Source organism: Adiantum capillus-veneris, chromosome 7, assembly GCF_014529385.1.
Source record: "Adiantum capillus-veneris isolate H3 chromosome 7, ASM1452938v2, whole genome shotgun sequence".
Taxonomy (NCBI): Eukaryota; Viridiplantae; Streptophyta; class Polypodiopsida; order Polypodiales; family Pteridaceae; genus Adiantum; species Adiantum capillus-veneris.
The window spans coordinates 60,191,723-60,210,677 of NC_140937.1; positions in this window are offsets into that span (position 1 = coordinate 60,191,723).

The following is an 18,955-nucleotide window of genomic DNA, read 5'->3' on the forward strand; positions in this document are numbered from 1 at the left end:
ACAATAGGGGAGGCTTCTTAGGAATTGTTCCTTGATCACACCATACCCATGGAGCTCTCCTCTTACCACATTAGACTAGATGCATTGAACTTGCCTAGTTGACTTGCTTACTTTACTTGGTAGATGCTTGCATTAACTCCCCATGTACATGTACCTACACACACTCACATGGAGGAATATGGATGACCAAGGACCCTTTTGGGATGATTTCCACTTATCTACATCACCTATGATGTCATCTACAACTCCCTTTACTTGGCTGTATAAGGCCTCACTATGTATTGTCAATTGATTCAATAATCAATCTATTTTGTGTCTATCTCTTGTGTGCATTGAGTCTCCTAATTGTGTTTAGAGTGTCTCCACATTACTCTCTCTCAATCACCATGAATGCAAGCCTAACCCGTCCACCATGAACTTTCATTGCTGACAAGGGGATAGGCTCAAGCATGTAAGGCAGTATGGGTGGTGTAATGTATGAAGTGTGACCCACTGGATTCCTTCCAAGCTATATTACATTGGCGTTGTAGAAAAGCTTCATCCACTTGGGAGTCTATTGAGGCATCATGTAGCAAGTGTAATGCATCCCATGTCTTGCATCCATCACATGCTCAAGATCTTGCTTTTATGCACCTTTTGAACTTTTTTTCTTGCATGCAATTGTAGGAAGTCGATGTGAGGGTTTTTGATGCATCTTTAACATGTACTCCACATCCCTTTCCATGCCCATAACCTCAATTGGAAGAGATTCCAGCTTAAGAAGTAGAAGCATATATGGTGTTTGTGTCTTAACTTGGAGAAAGTTTGTAAGAAAACACTTTTGGACATTCTCAAAGTCCAATGTCTTGTCCTTTTGCATGCTTTCCATTCTCTTCCGCCCAATTACTCTATTTTATCTCCATTATGCACCCAAACAACTTTGCCATAATCAGTATAGTCTGGTAGTTATTTACATTCTTTACATCCTCTCCTTTATGCAAAGGCTTGGCCAAATTACAAGGAGTAACATGTTGAAGTGCAAGGTTGAACATATCACACATCCAGTCATGTGTAAAATCTCCCTTTCATTTAATCATTCCAACTTGATACCTTGGAGACATGCTTGAAGGTCTCTCCCTTTGCAAGTGGCCAATTTTTTGAGCCCGTTGCACACATCCTCAATAATAAAAAAAGAGGGCATACATGGGAGTGAACCTTAAAATGGCATCTTTTCAGCATTTGGTTGCTCATATAGTTGCCTACAATGTGTGTATAAGACTCAAATTGCCAAAATTCTCAAACTGCTTGCCCATCAAGTTCCTCCAAAATCTTCCATATGCGCATGAATTTTCTTGGACTTGAAAAAATTGATTCTTGACTTCCCATGTTCTTCTCTTCTTTTGAATCAATCTCTTGTATGTATGCAAACGACTTTGATAGTATCTTTGTCCACAGTTGCAACTAGACTTTCGAGCATCTTGACATTCTTTATCAAATCACTTTTGCGTGATATATCTTTATTGATACCATAGACTGCTTTATGGCAAAGAATTCTTTAGCATAAGAACAAATAATTTTCTTGAAATCTTTCTGTTTAGTTTCCAATGGTGTGTCATATTGAAAATTTGTCATCCGTAACTTTTTTTCAATATACATTGGTGCCCGTTTGAAATCCATGTAAAGAGTTCTCTTCCCTTTCACTGAGATTATCATGCTTAATTGTTTCTCCAAATGTAAGGTCAATACATTAGGTCCTATGGTCTGATTCCGGGGTCCATTGGCCAAACGTAAAACTCTTTATGCGATACATGATGAATTTGAAGAGTAGTATAAAGTCAATCACACTCTCTCCATTATGTTTCCTACATTTCAATTCATCAATTTCATGCCACAAAGATACACCATTGTCAATGAGCATACCCGTGTTATTGCCCATATGTAAATGTAACTTTCCATAGTGGTTCTACTCTTTCTCATCCGTTGAAGTACGATCATACAAGTGAACGTCCTCCAACTCCCTTGAAATATATGGCATATCAAATTGTTGAGCATCATGTTGCAATGTTTTTGTGTAAGAATTCATATCCACCTTTGCCTTTAAAATAAGCAATGTCCTCCTTTAAATAAAAATGGCTAATCTCTATTCATGAAAACATAAAAGGGGGAATCATGATGAGGAATGCAGCAACAACCGGCTAAAAAAATGGGTGCTCTTTTTGGTGTCATAATTTTCAGCCATACATAACGTTTGTGTTTGTCATCTTTCTCAATTCATACAAATTATTCCAATCCTTTCTTAATCATACATGCTACCCCTCCTTGACCTCTTTGTTGCTTGAGATTCTTTGACCAAATCAGTGAATGTACATTTTAATCCTCCAACCCATTCATCCTATGTGAATCATGCTCCCAAGTTCCAACAAGAAGTACAACATCGTCTTTGTTTAATAATTCATCTATGCCAACCCCCACATTCCCGGGTATCCATTGCAATTCCAGAAGCATATTTTCAATTGTAACTCAGCCTCAAAGATCACACATTCCTATTTACTTGAGAGACTTGCCTCCTCCTTGGGCACATTTTCTTCATGAGAGATCCAACAAGAAGTACAACATCAGCTTAGCTTATTAGTTCATGTATGCCAACCCCAGCATTCAATGGGTATCCATTGCAATTCTAAAAGCATACTTTCAATTGTAACTCAGCCTCAACATGCTCGCAAGTACCAACAAGAAGTACAACGTCAGCTTTGCTTATTAATTCATCTATGCCAACCCCCGCATTCCATGGGTATCCATTGCAATTCCAAAAACATATTTTCAATTGTAAATCAGCCTCAAAGGTCACACATTCCTATTTACTCAAGAGACTTGCCTCCGCCTTGGGCACATTTTCTTCATGAGAGATCTTCTTGTTTTTCTTATTCCTCTCCTCATATGCTTTGCGATGCACATTTTGTTGCTTAATAGTTATATTTTCACATACAAAACATTTTTTATCCCTCAAATTAATCCAACTATTATCAAGTATAATCTTTCATTTGGTCTCATCCAACATGGTGCATACAGTTGGTTGATCTCCCAATTGAGGAGCTCATTTCTTACCCACTCTATGTGCTATGTAAACCATAACTTCTAACATGCCAGAGTGGGTTTTGAATAAATCTTCAATAACAATGGCAAGAGAAGGCGGTGTCTCTAACTTCTCTTCAGAAATTCCGAGTAACAATGTTCTTAGAACGTCGCTCTCGTTCCTTTAACTCGTCTACATCCACATTCTCAACATTGTTTGTTTGGGCCATAGCTTGTATGTGAGAGGAATTAGGAACCACATTGTTGCCACGTACATCATCCCAAAATTTGTTTGTACAAACATTTTTCATGTTGCATACATCTCGGGTAATGGTATCAAATTTCTTCTCTTTCAATACATGGTTATACTCCACTTTTCCCATGCACTCCTTCAAAGCTTTCAGGTCCACAAGAGAGGCAAGAGAAGGAGGTGTCTCTAACTTCTCTTCAGAAATTCCACGAATAACAATGTTCTTGGAACGTCGCTCTTGTTCGTTCAACTCGTCTACATCAACATTCTCAACATTGTTTGTTTGGGCCATAGCTCGTATGCGAGAGGAATTAGGAACCACATTGTTACCACGTACATCAGCCCAAGAGTTGTTTGTGCAAACATTAACAATGGCAAGAGAAGGAAGTGTCTCTAACTTATCTTCAGAATTTCCACGAATAACAATGTTCTTGGAACGTCGCTCTCGTTCCTTCAACTCGTCTACATCCACATTCTCAACATTCTTTGTTTGGACCATAGCTCGTATGCGAGAGGAATTAGGAACCACATTGTTGCCATGTACATCAGCCCAAGAGTTGTTTGTGCAAACATTTTTCATGCTGCATATATCTCGGGTAATGGTATCAAATATCTTCTCTTTCAATACATGGTTATAATCCACTTTGCCCATGCACTCCTTCAAAGCATTCAGGTCCACAAGAGAGCGTTTACATTCGTTGAATTTGTCTTCAAGTTGCATCAAACGTGTTTTATCCATCTCAAGTTTCCTTTTGAGATTCTCATTCTCAACAACAAGAACCCGTAGCATGCCATTTTCCATTGCAAGCGCCATAATCATGGTTTTTGATGCCATTAGTTGATTTTTTTTTTGCTATCTCAACACTTAGGAGATTTTAAATCATTTTACACAATGGTTTTGGACCTTGTTGAAAAAGAAGAACCTTTGCGAGTGCCTAAAGGCATTGTATGTAAAATAAGAGATGAGAGTCAACTTTCTCGAACCTGTTCACTTCAAAAATGTTGATGTTTAAAAAGCCTTACATAACTTTGAAGCTTTTTGGTTCTACATCAATGCATAGAGGGTACTGTGATCTTCAATTGAGGCTATCGATCACCCAAATCGGAGCTTGGATAAAGAATTTACAATGAAAAGAGTGAATTGATGTCTACTAGGTCAAAAATGGCTATACTAGAGAGAGAGAGAGAGAGAGAGAGAGAGAGAGAGAGAGAGAGAGAGAGAGAGAGAGAGAGAGAGAGAGAGATAGGGGGTCTAGAGAAGAGGGTGGCACAAGGGGACAGAGAGATGTTGGGATGTCAAGCTCAACATGTACGACTCTAGGATGACTACCATCATCAGTCATCATCACTAGTGTGCATTGGTGGATACGCATATCATCACGAGTGATACTACAGCTGTACTACACTGAGTTGGTATACCTACTGGAGTGATGGCACACTTACCCACTCACCACACTCAGTAACGGTGTCAAGAAGTGCATAGTGTGACTAGGAAAGCGTTAGGCATCTAACTATGAGGATTCGTAGCAAAATCAAGCAAGGCGTAGATGATTTGATTCCAAAAACATACTCAAATAGAAAAAAACTCCAGTTATGAAAGATCCACTTTGAAAATGAACTAATACTATAAACTCTTGTGTGTGTGAAGATTAGGTTGTAGCCTCACTCCCAATTGCATAGTTGTAGTGCTCATTCGGCCTATTAAAAACCCTAAATTGACGCTTTGATTCTTCGTCGTGACCATTTCATAGAAGCTTCATAACTTCATTGGAGAAGCCCAAGTAGTTATTCAGGAGGGGAAACCCTAATTGGAAGCCTCACAACCTCAACCATGTAGTGGTAGCAGCATGGGACTGCACTAGCACCCCGTAATGGAATGGTTGTATCTCCTTGCTTATATGCCCAAATGAGCTCATTTTTGGCTCTAGACATTCCCACTCCACTTGAGAAACAATGGCACCATCGTCGATATGGTATTTTGAGCCATTTTTTGCTATTTTTGACCATTTTAAGATCATTCTTAGCCTTGTTTGACACAAAAATGCCCCTTTTTGTCCGTAAAATGCCCAAACGAGCTGAGGGAAATCCCTAAAATTGTGGAAAAATACCGTTGGGATCAAATTTCATTTTGAAACTCATTTTTACACTTGGTAAGCACTTTGGAGATGTCTTTACGCCCACGCATGAAACTTGCTATTTTTGGCCGAGATTGCCCGCATTGAACTTTCTAGGCAAAACAAGCGTTTCATTTCAAAACACTTGACATTTGTACATTCCTAAAGAAAATTGGGCATAATTTAATGTGGTCTTGCATGCCCGAAAAGGTATGTACACGCCTGCAACCATGGCATCTGTTTTCGCATATATCACACTATGTACATTGTAGCATTCGGTCCCACACAACAAAAACATTAAGTGTGAGGTAGATATTTTTATTTTTGCATTATGCATGTGCCACGGCATGACATCCACCCCCTCTAAACATGCACATCCTCCGGCATGTGCCACACATATCTTTTTGCAACACGTTTTAGTCTTCATTTAAGTCCACATACATGTCGATTTCATCATCACTTGCAACAAAATCTAACGTATCATCCTCTCTTTCTTCATCCACATCCATAGAATTTTCATCCGAGCCTTCATTTTGACATTCCTATGAATCAAAGGGATTTGTACCACCTCTTCTTTTGAATAACTTGATTCTTTTCCCTACAATGGGAATCTTTATTTCTATCTCGTCCAACTCATGCAAGGTATAAGTTGCATTGCCATGTACATGCTGAACCACATAAGGACCAAACCATTTCTTTGAAAGCTTTCTTATTGTTGAATGATGGTTGTCAAGACTAGTGTCATACACCAACACCCAATCACCTAATAGCTTTAGGTCTAAGCCTATGCCTCTTATCAAATCTGTCCTTATTCTTTAACCTTGCATCTTTCAGTTGTGCTATTGCAATCTCAATATCTTGGGGCCTTCTTTCTAATTGTTGTATGCGCAAAGCAAAAAGGTTTTCCCTACTCATTCCATCTTCCCAAGGCAATACATTCCATGTGGAAATTACATCCTCGATTGGCATTATAGGTTTTTGACCATGCATCAACTCAAAAGGCATATAGCCAGTAACTGACCTATGAGTTGTATGATCAGCCCATAAAGCATAAGGCAATAACCTAGGCCACTCTCCCATTTTACCTTTGCAGGCCTTAGCCAAAACTTTAATGATAGGAGGATGCCCACGCTTTGATTTACCATTTTCCTCAGGATTATATGCAGTAGTGAGAGCAAGTTTAATGCCCCTAGAAAAAAACTCCCTTGCTTTGTCAACATCCAAATCACCCCTATCCGCTGTTATTTTTCCCACACAACCATAACAACTAATTACATCATCCAAGAGGAACTTACATATCCCTTCTATGCTTTTCGTTCTTAGAGCAGAACCTTCAACTTGGTTGGTTAAGTCTTATCATGAAAGCACTATGTATCTCATTTTTCATAAGCCCAATGGCATTGTAACCAGATCTACTACCCACTTATAATGCATGGCCAATGGGTAAGTAGGGTGCAACCCATCACAATGACGTACATTTGAATACATTTGACAGGTTTCACAAGACTCCACAAAGTGAGATACATCTTTATACATGCCTTTCCACCAATACCTCTCTTTCATTTTAGTAAAGGTGGCCCATACACCTCTGAGAGATAAAGTGTGCATTGTATAGTATAAGACATCAATTCATGCAAGCTCTTGGTATCCATGTTTTTGGGTGTTGCTTTCCACTAAGAAGGTACCATTTTAACCTCCGATTTTGTTTCAAGTTCTCCTATAAAAGATGGCAAAGTCTTTAGAGAGTGTGGTTTACTCTCTGCAAATGCGACAGACCCGACATCCCCCTATAAAGATCGTATATCTCCTGGGAAAAATTCATGATCCATGTTTATCTCAGGGATAGGTGCTGACTGTAACGTAGCACTACCATCTTTTTGGTTTTTGATCGATTCCCACAAGGATTGTGGCCACGGTTCTTCTACCTCCAAATATGCATCACTACTTGTGAACCCACCCCATCTGTGGTATTGGCTACTTCCCATGTATCTAAAGGTGTCTCAACTCCTGGCTCTTCCTCTTTGTTTACAATACCATGACTTTCCAATTCTTGGATTTTTTAACGGACTAGCACCTCCATTTTTGGAGCATCTAGAACTGGTTCCATAAGAGCTTGGGCCTTCTGGATGAGCTCCTTGCACATTTGCAACCTCTCTTTTTCATACCCTGGATGAGGATATGTCAACCATCTATCCTCCTAGGTTTGGTTGGTCTTTAACCTAGCATCATAAGCTTTCAAGACCGCATCCAAAGGTTCAAAGACATTTTCCACTAAGATCGAACCTCCCGAGTTAGTCTTTGACTCTTTAGGTCCCTTTGCGTTTTTGTTCCTTTCTTGCTCTTGTCTAAGCTGCTCTCTTTTTTGATTCAATTTAGTTTCCAAAGCAGCTTTCTCCTTCAGCCTCTTCGCTTTCATTTTTTCTCCTTTGCCTTTCCATGATCTTCTTTTGAAAGTTCTCACCGATATGTTCTCAATTTGTGTTGGAACAGGCAATGTGGGTTCCTCCTCAACGATTGCGTTTTTAGTAGCTTCTTGAGCTTAAGCTTGAGTCATCATGTTTAAAGGAATGGCGGGTTCTACCTCGGATCCTGTTGGAGCGTCGGCCTAGCATAGTGGAGACACCAACATAATCTCAATCCGAGGAGTATGATCCGGCTAGGGCATGGAAACACACAAAGAAGCTTGTGTGTGCCAAATGGAGGATAAGAAGGTGAAATCTACACACAAAGAGAGCTATGGAGAAGGAATCATGACGCTCTGAGGAGTAAGCACACTACTACTCTACCATTCGGCCTAATCTCTCACAATCAAGCTTAATCAAGCTCAAAACTCACTAATCAATCACTAATCCTTCTCTAATCAAGCACACAATGCGCATAGAATAGCATAGAGTGACCACACACGGGCACACACACTCTACACAAGCATACACACACTTAGAAGCAAGCTTAAACAAGAGGAAAATATGATAAAAGAGAGAGATTAATCACAAAATCAGTCACTAATCTTCATTAATCGAGAAAAAGATTACAAGCATGAGTAAATGAGAAAGAAGACGTTAGAGTTTAGCTATGGCATGAAGTTGAATTGTCCATGTGCGCATGTAGAGAGCTCGAGGACTCCATAGCCATCACCTTCTTCACAAAGCTTCTCTCAAATGTATATCAATCCATTCACATTGTGGTCGGGCGCCCAAATGGCCAGACTCACTTTATCTAATATATGCTCTGTGTAGGCTCTAAATATAGCACAATGATTACAACATGGAACTCATTTTGAGCCCAAAACATAATTACAATCTGCACTTGCTGTCATTTGACAGGAAATCATAAGAACTTAAGTGACCGTCGATTGTGACCATAACTTCATAGATAGTCTTTAATTTCAGATCTTCTCTGCATCTCTTGCTTGTCTTCACTTCATCATCATCTTTACTTCACATCCGCATCATTTAGAATCATTAGCAATTACTAAAAATAGTAAATAGCATCTTTGAGTGGTTTGTTGGCCACTATTAACGTAGTTGGTTAACACTCCCCTCATCCGATTTCAGTGCACGTCCTTGTGCGCTGCCTTGGTTGCTGGCATTTAAGGATTTTTGAAATTGGAGGTGAATGTTAATTGTATTGAAGAGCGGTAAGCTATTGGTTTTACTTGCTGGATGTGTAATATGGAAATAGTCAAATAGAAGCAAATGGGCTTGATTTATTGTAAAAAGTAAAATAAAAGGGTTATGTACATTACATTAGGGTCTAGAAACCTGGATTACCAATGGGGAAAAACCTCATGGGAAAAAGTGCCCAAAGGTATATAATCTTATTATGGGAAATTACAATGATGGGTGTCTAGTGACTAAATTTATTAGGCTTATATAGACAATGTGGAAGTTAATAGTTGTAAGCCTTTTGTCCCTTGAATAGTCGTCCGATTATCTTTCCTTGAGTCTTGAGTTGTTTTGTGGTTGCTGATACCTGCAAGGTGAGTGCATGGGTGGAACATTAAAGAGTGCCCATTGCAATTGTCCAATTATGGGACATTCTATATGCTTGCATAAAAATATGCATGGGTAAGATTATGTTATGCGAGAGAAGAGTTTTTGATGGATGCTTCTCAGAGTTGAAGTAGCCACAAAAGTAAAAATAAATTCACTTTAATAGCTTCCACCACTCTGGAGAAGGACTTTTGTTGCGAGGTTTTTCCACTCTCCTCACGTGCACAAGTGCGTGACTGTTTTTCTTGGACCACTCCGCCACTCCACCATGATTAAAATAATAGACTTTGACTATGCTCATGTATCCAGTATGATCGACACAATTTAATTATGCTCAACTCTCCTAGCTTGAGCTATAGCCTAATTAGCTAGACTCAAAGACCACAAAAAATATTCAGGACTTGAAGCTTAGGTCTAACGCTTTGCTCATTTATTGGCTCAGCTGCCCGACTCTTAACTTTTTGATTGACTTGACTATTGCCTTGAGCTCTCAACAAAGAATATATCTAAACATTTGGAGCTCAGATCCTCAAAAAGAGGATTATTAAAGGACCATATTTGCAAGATAGGTTTCTTTTGCCATACCTGGGTGACCTTTGTTGTCATAACTGCTTGTTGTTGTTTTTGGTCCAATCATTCAAAAGATTGGCTGGCTCCATTCCTGTTATTACATTGAGCAAATTTGGGTCAAAAGAGAAAAACAAGTGACAAAATGAAAACCGGAGTGTAGACCTAGTGTTGGCCATTTGACCTATCAAACCAAGTCCAAATTCAAAAAGATTTGAGATTTAGCTTGTGGACATAGAGTGCAACAAGCTGCCAAGAGGACAAGTCCAGATGTGGTTGAACATGGATCGCGATCCATGTACCTCCACCTCCAGATTTTCTAAAAAATGGTATATAGCCTGCTTATGACCTTGTCTACACACAATAAAAATTTGGAGAAAAAAATCTGTTAGGGGATATGGATCGCGATCCATGTACCTCGTAGCATAGTGGGGGTATCTGACTTGGTGATCTTGTAGACATACTTGAGTACATCCCAAATCTTGAGTTTGAGCTAAAAATACCTTCTAGAGACCAAGATACAAGCCAAAGTTCTTGTTTTCTGGTCCTAAGACTGTTTTGAGTGCTGTTTCAAGTGCAGTTCACCAAAATTGCTCTAACTTTTGATAAACAGCTCCAAATTGAGTTAGGTATAGCCAAGAAGAAAGCTTGCCTAAATCCAAACTTTTAGGGGTACCCCAAAACCAGTTTCCAGAGACCAAAAAGTCACAAATTTCTGACTTTTGAGGGACCTGATCAAGGGCAGCAAGGGATAAGTTTCACTAAGCCAAAGTGGGCTTGTCAAGCATTGTCTTGAGAGTTTTGAGTGAGCTTTAACCATGATAAATCATCCACCACCAGGATTCTTTACTCCACTCAGAGACATGAAAAACGTTGCAATGCCGACAACTGGGGGATTGGGCGAACACCTAGAGGAGAAGCATCCTCTGATCAACAAACCGAATGTGAGATTCATCAAAGCTAATGAATCCCTGAGAGTGCTTATAGATCACGGTCATGGGGATTGTGTAGGTTCACAAATGGATATCCATACATCTTCTACAGGTGTGTAGAACCCTATGCTAGAGAGTTGACCACCCATAAGAACCTCTATGCGTTTACGTATACAGATGCCAACGGAGTGCAAGTTTTGATGGTAGATAAGTATGGAAGAGAGTACAAACTTGTCAATCCAATTGACCTAGAACAATATACATACAAGGGTTCTATGACCTCTACTTGCTTCCACACAAAAACATTACGAGAGTACACATTTGAGAGGATTCCACCGGGATTCTCTTCAAGACTTGAGGAGAGCACCAGAGACGTCTTTCCACGGGACCACAAATTGGTTAGATTGGTGATTGAACCACAACAATTAAGACCATATCAAGTGGCTCAATGTGTCAAGACAAAGTACAATGGGTCAGGGGATCCATATGCTCATGTCTCACTCTTCAAACAAGTTTTGGGAGGTGAACAGATTACAGATTTTCATACTCAGTATGAGGGATTTGGATTGACATTGGAAGGAACAACTTTGACTTGGTTCCAACCACTAAACAGATATGATTTTCCAAACATAGAACAACTCTTACAAGAATTTGTAGAGGAGTTCTTGAAAAGGGGAATCAAACACAACACAGTGTCCCAAATCTACGCACTCAACCAAAGCCACAGTGTAGATTTGGGACACTGTGTTGTGTTTGATTCCCCTTTTCAAGAACTCCTCTACAAATTCTTGTAAGAGTTGTGCTATGTTTGGAAAATCATATCTATTTAGTGGTTGGAACCAAGTCAAAGTTGTTCCTTCCAATGTCAATCCAAATCCCTCATACTGAGTATGAAAATCTGTAATCTGTTCAGCTCTTCTCAAAACTTGTTTGAAGAGTGAGACATGAGCATATGGATCCACTGACCCATTGTACTTTGTCTTGACACATTGAGCCACTTGATATGGTCTTAATTGTTGTGGTTCAATCACCAATCTAACCAATTTGTGGTCTCGTGGAAAGACGTCTCTGGTGCTCTCCTCAAGTCTTGGAGAGAATCCCGGTGGAATCCTCTCAGATGTGTACTCTCGCAATGTTTTTGTCTGGAAGCAAGTAGAGGCCGGAGTACCCTTGTATGTATATTGTTCTAGGTCAATTGGATTGACAAGTTTGTACTCTCTTCCATACTTATCTACCATCAAAACTTGCACTCCGTTGGCATGTGTATACGTAAACGCATAGAGGTTCTTATGGGTTGTCAACTCTCTAGCATAGGGTTCTACACACCTGTAGAAAATGTATGGATATCCATTTGTGAACCTACACAATCTCCATGAGCGTGATCTATAAGCACTCTCAGGGATTCATTAGCTTTGATGAATCTCACATTCGGTTTGTTGATCAGAGGATGCTTCTCCTCTAGGTGTTCGCCCAATCCCCCAGTTGTCGGCATTGCAACGTTTTTCATGTCTCTGAGTGGAGTAAAGAATCCTAGTGGTGGATGATTTATCATGGTTAAGGCTCACTCAAAACTCTCAAGAAAGTGCTTGAAAAGCCCACTTTGGCTTAGTGAAACTTATCCCTTGCTGCCCTTGATCAGGTCCCTCAAAAGTCAGGAATTTGTGACTTTTTGGTCTCTGGAAACTGGTTTTGGGGTACCCCTAAAAGTTTGGATTTAGGCAAGCTTTCTTCTTGGCTATACCTAACTCAATTTGGAGTTGTTTATCAAAAGTTAGAGCAATTTTGGTGAACTGCACTTGAAACAGCACTCAAAACAGTCTCAAGACCAGAAAACAGGAACTTTGGCTTATATCTTGGTCTCCAGAAGGTATTTTTAGCTCAAACTCAAGATTTGGGATGTACTCAAGTATGTCTACAAGATCACCAAGTCAGATACCCCCACTATGCTACGAGGTACATGGATTGCGATCCATGTCCCCTGATAGATTTTTTTCTCCAAATTTTTACTGTGTGTAGACAAGGTCATAAGCAGGCTATATACCATTTTTTAGAAAATCTGGAGGTGGAGGTACATGGATCGCGATCCATGTTCAACCACATCTGGACTTGTCCTCTTGGCAGCTTGTTGCACTCTATGTCCACAAGCTAAATCTCAAATCTTTTTGAATTTGGACTTGGTTTGATAGGTCAAATGGCCAACACTAGGTCTACACTCCGGTTTTCATTTTGTCACTTGTTTTTCTCTTTTGACCCAAATTTGCTCAATTTTTTCCAAAATGGACTTGGGGATATGTTTCCTTGTGTATGCACTACTGATCTGGAAAGTTTCAAGTCAAGCTGTCACTATGGGTACATGGATCGCGATCCATGTTTGGATCCCAAATTGACTTCTTTTGGTACCATCAGAATTAGCATGATTAGGAGGTCCTATGGTATCAATTTTTTTGAAAATGGACCTTTGGATTGAAAGTTAGGTCAATTTTGGCACTTTGTCAGAGTACTTGGAAGTTCTGGGCTTTTGGTTTGGTTTTTGATATCCAAATTCACTTTTGAAAAGACCACTAAAATCCTTGTGATGGACTCCAGCTATGGTGCAAATATGGTATCAGTCTATGACAAAGGAACATGGATTGTGATCCATGTACCTATGTGTCAGATGGTAATGAAACTTGGCACACAGCTTCCCTTGGTCCACTGATCCCAGCTATATGGTTTTTATGTGATTTGAACTTGTCTAGGCCAGGCAAAAGTCAATCCCCAGGTCTGTTTTAGGGTTTTCACCTTGAACTGCTTTTGGCTCTTTTCACCCAGTTTTTGAACTTTTTTGACAAAAATTCTTTGGGGACTTTTGTTCACAATGGTCTTACTACAGGCTGGAAAAGTTTTTGTCCAAAGATTTGAAGGAGTACGAGCGGAAGTGCGACGTGAGAGAGAGAGTGCGAGAAGAAGAGCACGACGATATGGTGAACTCGCTCTACTGTAATGTGTAGAGCATAGTGAGTTCTCATTAGGTTTTTACAAAAGAATATGTGTACATACCTGGCGGCCCGCCCACTTACCTGGGCGACCACATTGGGCTTTATACCCCAACAACCTCCCACTCAAAGTCCAATGTGGTATTTTAAGTGTGAGAGAAGCTACTATACAAGCTAATATACAAGAGATGTAGAGAAGTGATGTACTACCCTACACCTAACTGCTTGCGAAAATGCGCAAAGCTCTCTGAGGGAAGTCCTTTTGTAAGTAGATCAGCAGGATTTTCTGTGGTGTGAACTTTGACAAGCTGAAGTTGCTTATCCTCGAGCATTTCCCTGATGAAATGATACTTCACATCCACATGCTTTGTCTTTGAGTGATAAACTGGATTGCGAGCCAATTGTATAGCACTTTGACTATCACAATATAACACAGGCATCTCTTCTTTGATTCCCAGATCTGTTACTAGTCGATTAAGCCAAATTGATTCTTTGCATGCCTCTGATGCTGCAACATATTCAGCCTCTGTAGTAGACTGAGTAACACAATCTTGTAATCTAGAACGCCATGATACTGCTCCACTAGCCAATGTAAAGACATACCCTGACGTAGACCTTCGGTTTTCTAAGTCACCTGCATAATCTGAGTCTGTAAAACCCTTTACACTTAGCTCCTGACTCCCATAGCATATACGCATACTCTTGGTAGCTTTCAGGTATCTCAATATTCCTTTCATTGCCTCCCAATGTTTCTTGCCTGGGTTTGACATGTATCGACTTACTACTCCCACTGCAAATGCAATGTCGGGGCGAGTAGAAATCATTGCATACATCAAACTACCCACTGCAGACGCATATGGAATCTTATCCATTTCAGCCTGTTCTTCCTCAGACACAGGATAATCTTGTTTGCTAAGTTTCACATATGGTGGCAATGGAACACTCAGTGCCTTTCCCTTCTCCATATTGAAACGTTGCAAAACCTTGTCAATATACTCTGTTTGAGATAACCAAATCAACTTATTTGATCTGTCTCTCTCAATGCGCATACAAAGTATATGACTTGCCTCACCCATGTCTTTCATGTCAAACGATTTTGCCATCTTTGACTTCAAAGCTGAAATTTCTTCCAAGTGCTTGTCAGCAATCAACATGTCATCCACATACAAAATAAGGATCAGCCAACTACCATCCTTAGCCTTCTTTGTATATAGACAGTGATCAAACTCACTACGTTTGTAGCCTTGAGAAAGCATAAACTTGTGGAATTTATGGTACCATGCCCTCGGTGATTGTTTTAAGCCATAAAGACTCTTTAACAACTGGCATACCCAATCTTCCTTGCCTTTCTCAACAAACCCTTCTGGCTGTTGCATGTAAATTTCCACATTTAAATCACCATGCAAGAATGCTGTCTTGACATCCATTTGGTGCAACACCAAATCTAATATGGCAACCAATGCAAGAAAGCATCTCAATGTAGTCATCTTGACCACCGGAGAGAAGACTTCATCAAAGTCAACACCTTGTTCTTGCTTAAAGCCCTTGGCAACAAGCCTTGCTTTTTACTTTGGCTGACTATCATGAGCGGTGATCTTATACCTGTAAACCCATTTACAAGGTAGAGCCTTTTTGCCCCGTGGTAATTTAACTAGCTTCCATGTCTGGTTTTTATGCAGAGCTATCATCTCTGACTGCATGTCCAATTGCCAATTCCCGGAGTCCTTCATTTGCACTGCTTCCTTGTAACATGAAGGCTCATTGCAATTAGTCAACATGACATAATTCATAGATGGAACAAACCTATCAGGAGGTCGTGTGACACGTCCAGATCTACGCACAATAGGTGGCTTAGGCTCAGCCACAACCTGTGGTTCCACTCTATCCTGTCCTTGCTCCTCTTGAGCCCTGACATTTTTTCTTGCACGTGCAAGTCCATCTTCTTGGAAGACAACTCTTCTAATCTCCTCAACCCTCTCTGGTTTAGAATGATATTTGGATTCATTAAAGTGAACATCATTGCTGCGGACAACCTTTCTGGATTCGGGATCCCAAAGTCTGTACCCCATCTCACTAGAATTACCATAGCCTAGAAAGATGTACTTTCTACTCTTTAGCTCAAGTTTGTTCCTAAATTCCTTTGGAACGTGAGTATATGCCTCACAGCCAAAGACTCTGAGATGCTTGTATGAGGGCATTTTGCTTGACCATACCATCTCTGGCACTGAATCCTTCTGCAAAACCTTGCTAGGAGATCTATTTACAAGATGAACAGCTGTTGATACAGCTTCAGCCCAAAACCCATTTGGCATCTGTGCATTAGACAACATACTTCTGACCTTCTCTTGTATGGTTCTATTCATCCTCTCAGCAACACCATTTTGAGGAGGATTGTAAGGAGCAGTAAGTTCACGTTTTATACCTTTTGACTCACAAAAGTCCTGAAAGGCCTTTGAAACATACTCTCCATCATTGTCAGTGCGTAAGCATTTAAGCTTCTTGCCAGTCTGATTCTCCACAAGTGTCACAAACATTTTGAAAACACTAAACGCTTCATCCTTGTGCTTGAGAAAGTAAACCCATACTTTCCTCGAGTAATCATCTATAAATGTCATAAAGTAAGAAGCTCCCCCTAGAGATAGGTTAGGCATAGGTCCACACAAATCACTATGAACAAGTGCCAACTGTGTATCTCTTCTACTGCTTCTATGCTTATGTGGCTGCTGTGTTTGCTTACCATACAGACAATGTTCACAGAATTCAAAATCATTAAATGAAAAGCCATGCAAATAACCAGAACGAGACAAGATTTCCATTCCCTTCTTGGACATATGTCCTAACTGGCAATGCCACAAAGAAACGTTCGGCTGCTCGGTTACATTGATTACATTTTTAGAGACATTTGATACATAAATCATGTAAAGTCCTCCAGACTTTACTCCATGTGCTACTGTCATAGAACCCTTGGATATCTTCCACATGTTCTGTCCAAAAGTGGTGACGTAGCCAGCATCATCAAGTAAACCTGTGCTGATCAAGCTCTTTGTAATTGCGGGAACATGTCTCACATTCTTCAGCGTGAAAGAAGAGCCATTCTGAAACTTCAATTGAACATCTCCAACACCTAAGATCTCACATGTCTGCCCATTGCCTAGCCGAACATGATCTTTAGTGGTCACATAAGAGGTAAACCACTCCTTGTTTGGAGACACATGAAGTGATGCCCCTGAGTCTATAATCCAGTCACTCAGTGCATTTCCATCAGATGCTGTAAGAAGAGCTGAGTCCATTGTATTCTTCAAGAAGTAGATGTCTCCTGACACTAGACTGTCATCCTCTGCAACAGTGTTTGTCACATTTATTTCTTGAATCTTCACTGAGGACTTGTTCTTCTCACTATGGTCTTCAGCTTTCTCTTTGCCTTTTTCTGCTTTCCATTCTCTGCAGTCTCTTTTCATGTGACCCTTCTTGCCACAATGGTAGCATTCTATGTCACTCTTGCCTTTAGCACTACGAGACTTGCTACGAGACTGATTCCTCTTTCCACCTTTGTACTTTTCTTTGGTCCTTCCCCTGACAACTAAGGCTGTTCCTTTCCCTTTGTCCATTGTCTTTCTATTGGTTTCTTCAGTAAGCAGACTTCCTTCTACACCTGCTATGTTCAAACCATCTGGAGGTGCAGAATTACTCAAAGCTGTGCGAAAAGTGTCCCAAATTTCTGGCAATGTGATCAACAGGAACATAGCTCTAACAGGTTCATCAAACTTGACACCTTGAGCTGACAACTGACTGTAGATTGTGTTGAATTCATTCAGATGATTGGACATAGGTGTCCCTTCTTTCATCTTCAAGTCAACAAGCTTCTTAAGCCAGTATACCTGTGAAGCTGCACTCTGCTTCTCATAAAGATCACTCAGCTTTAACCATGCTTGATAAGCCGACATCTCGTCTGCTACATTGAAGTAAACGCTTTCTGCCAAAGTCAGCATAATGGTAGAAAGTGCCAATTCATCCATTTCTCTCCATTCATATTCGTCCATATCTTCTGGTTTTATCCCCTTGAGCTTTATAGGTTTTATGTGCTTCTTTTGTACCAACACGTGCCAAATCTGCTTCTTCCACAATGGGAAATTGGTTCCATCCAGCTTCTTGATATTGTAAAGAGCAGTGTCCTGTGATCCAGCCATAGCTACGCGTCACAGTAGTTTACTTTTCTGGGAAAAATTCGGCAGAGTTTCCCCTGTAAATTGACCTCTGAACCAATATCAACCTGTCAAATGAACCAAGAAAGCTTCAGATTCTGCAAAAATTTTGGCAGAGTCTCCTTTGTAAAATGGCTCTGGTGTACTAAAAAACAGACCAAAAAATAGCTCAAAAAACCAGTGTCTCTCTAACACTGTAAGCTGTGGGTAAACCTATCCTGCACCTGTACAGTCTCTCATTGTCCTGTAAGCATAGACTGGGACAATGCCTCAACGGCAGTAAAGCAAAGATGCAATCCCAACTGTCTAACTCACAGTCAATACATCCTAGCTGCCTATCTAAGGGTGCTCGAGGGATCGCTCCAAGACCTGTATCACCGAAAGGATCTCAACATTCGAGAATCCCCCAGCTCAATAAAACCTCACTCGACCCTCAACAAAGGCTGCAGTAAATCTGACAGTACATAGACTTCCCACAAAGTCATACATCCACAAATTTCCCACTGTATGCTGTAACCGCTGCGGGGGTTGTTTGCTGCGTGACTCACAGCCAGCAAACCCTCAACAGACATACATCATCTCTGACAATACATCCCATGTGGAAGTACCTGCAATGTCAGGATGAAATCTGGAATATCAAGCAGCAAACACAAGCTACCTGATGAACTAGTGGATGTCGCCTACAGTCTGTGTGTAGATGCGCCCGTGTCGTATGTGACACGCCTCCAAGAATTATGAGTCGTCCTTCGATGTGTAGACAGCCACAAATCAACACTCTGGGAGTGTCGATATCCTCAGCACCTGCAGTCGTAGGCCGAAGACCCCAAATTTGCAGAGTCGGATCTGCACCCATCGAGACCACGTAGTCGAAA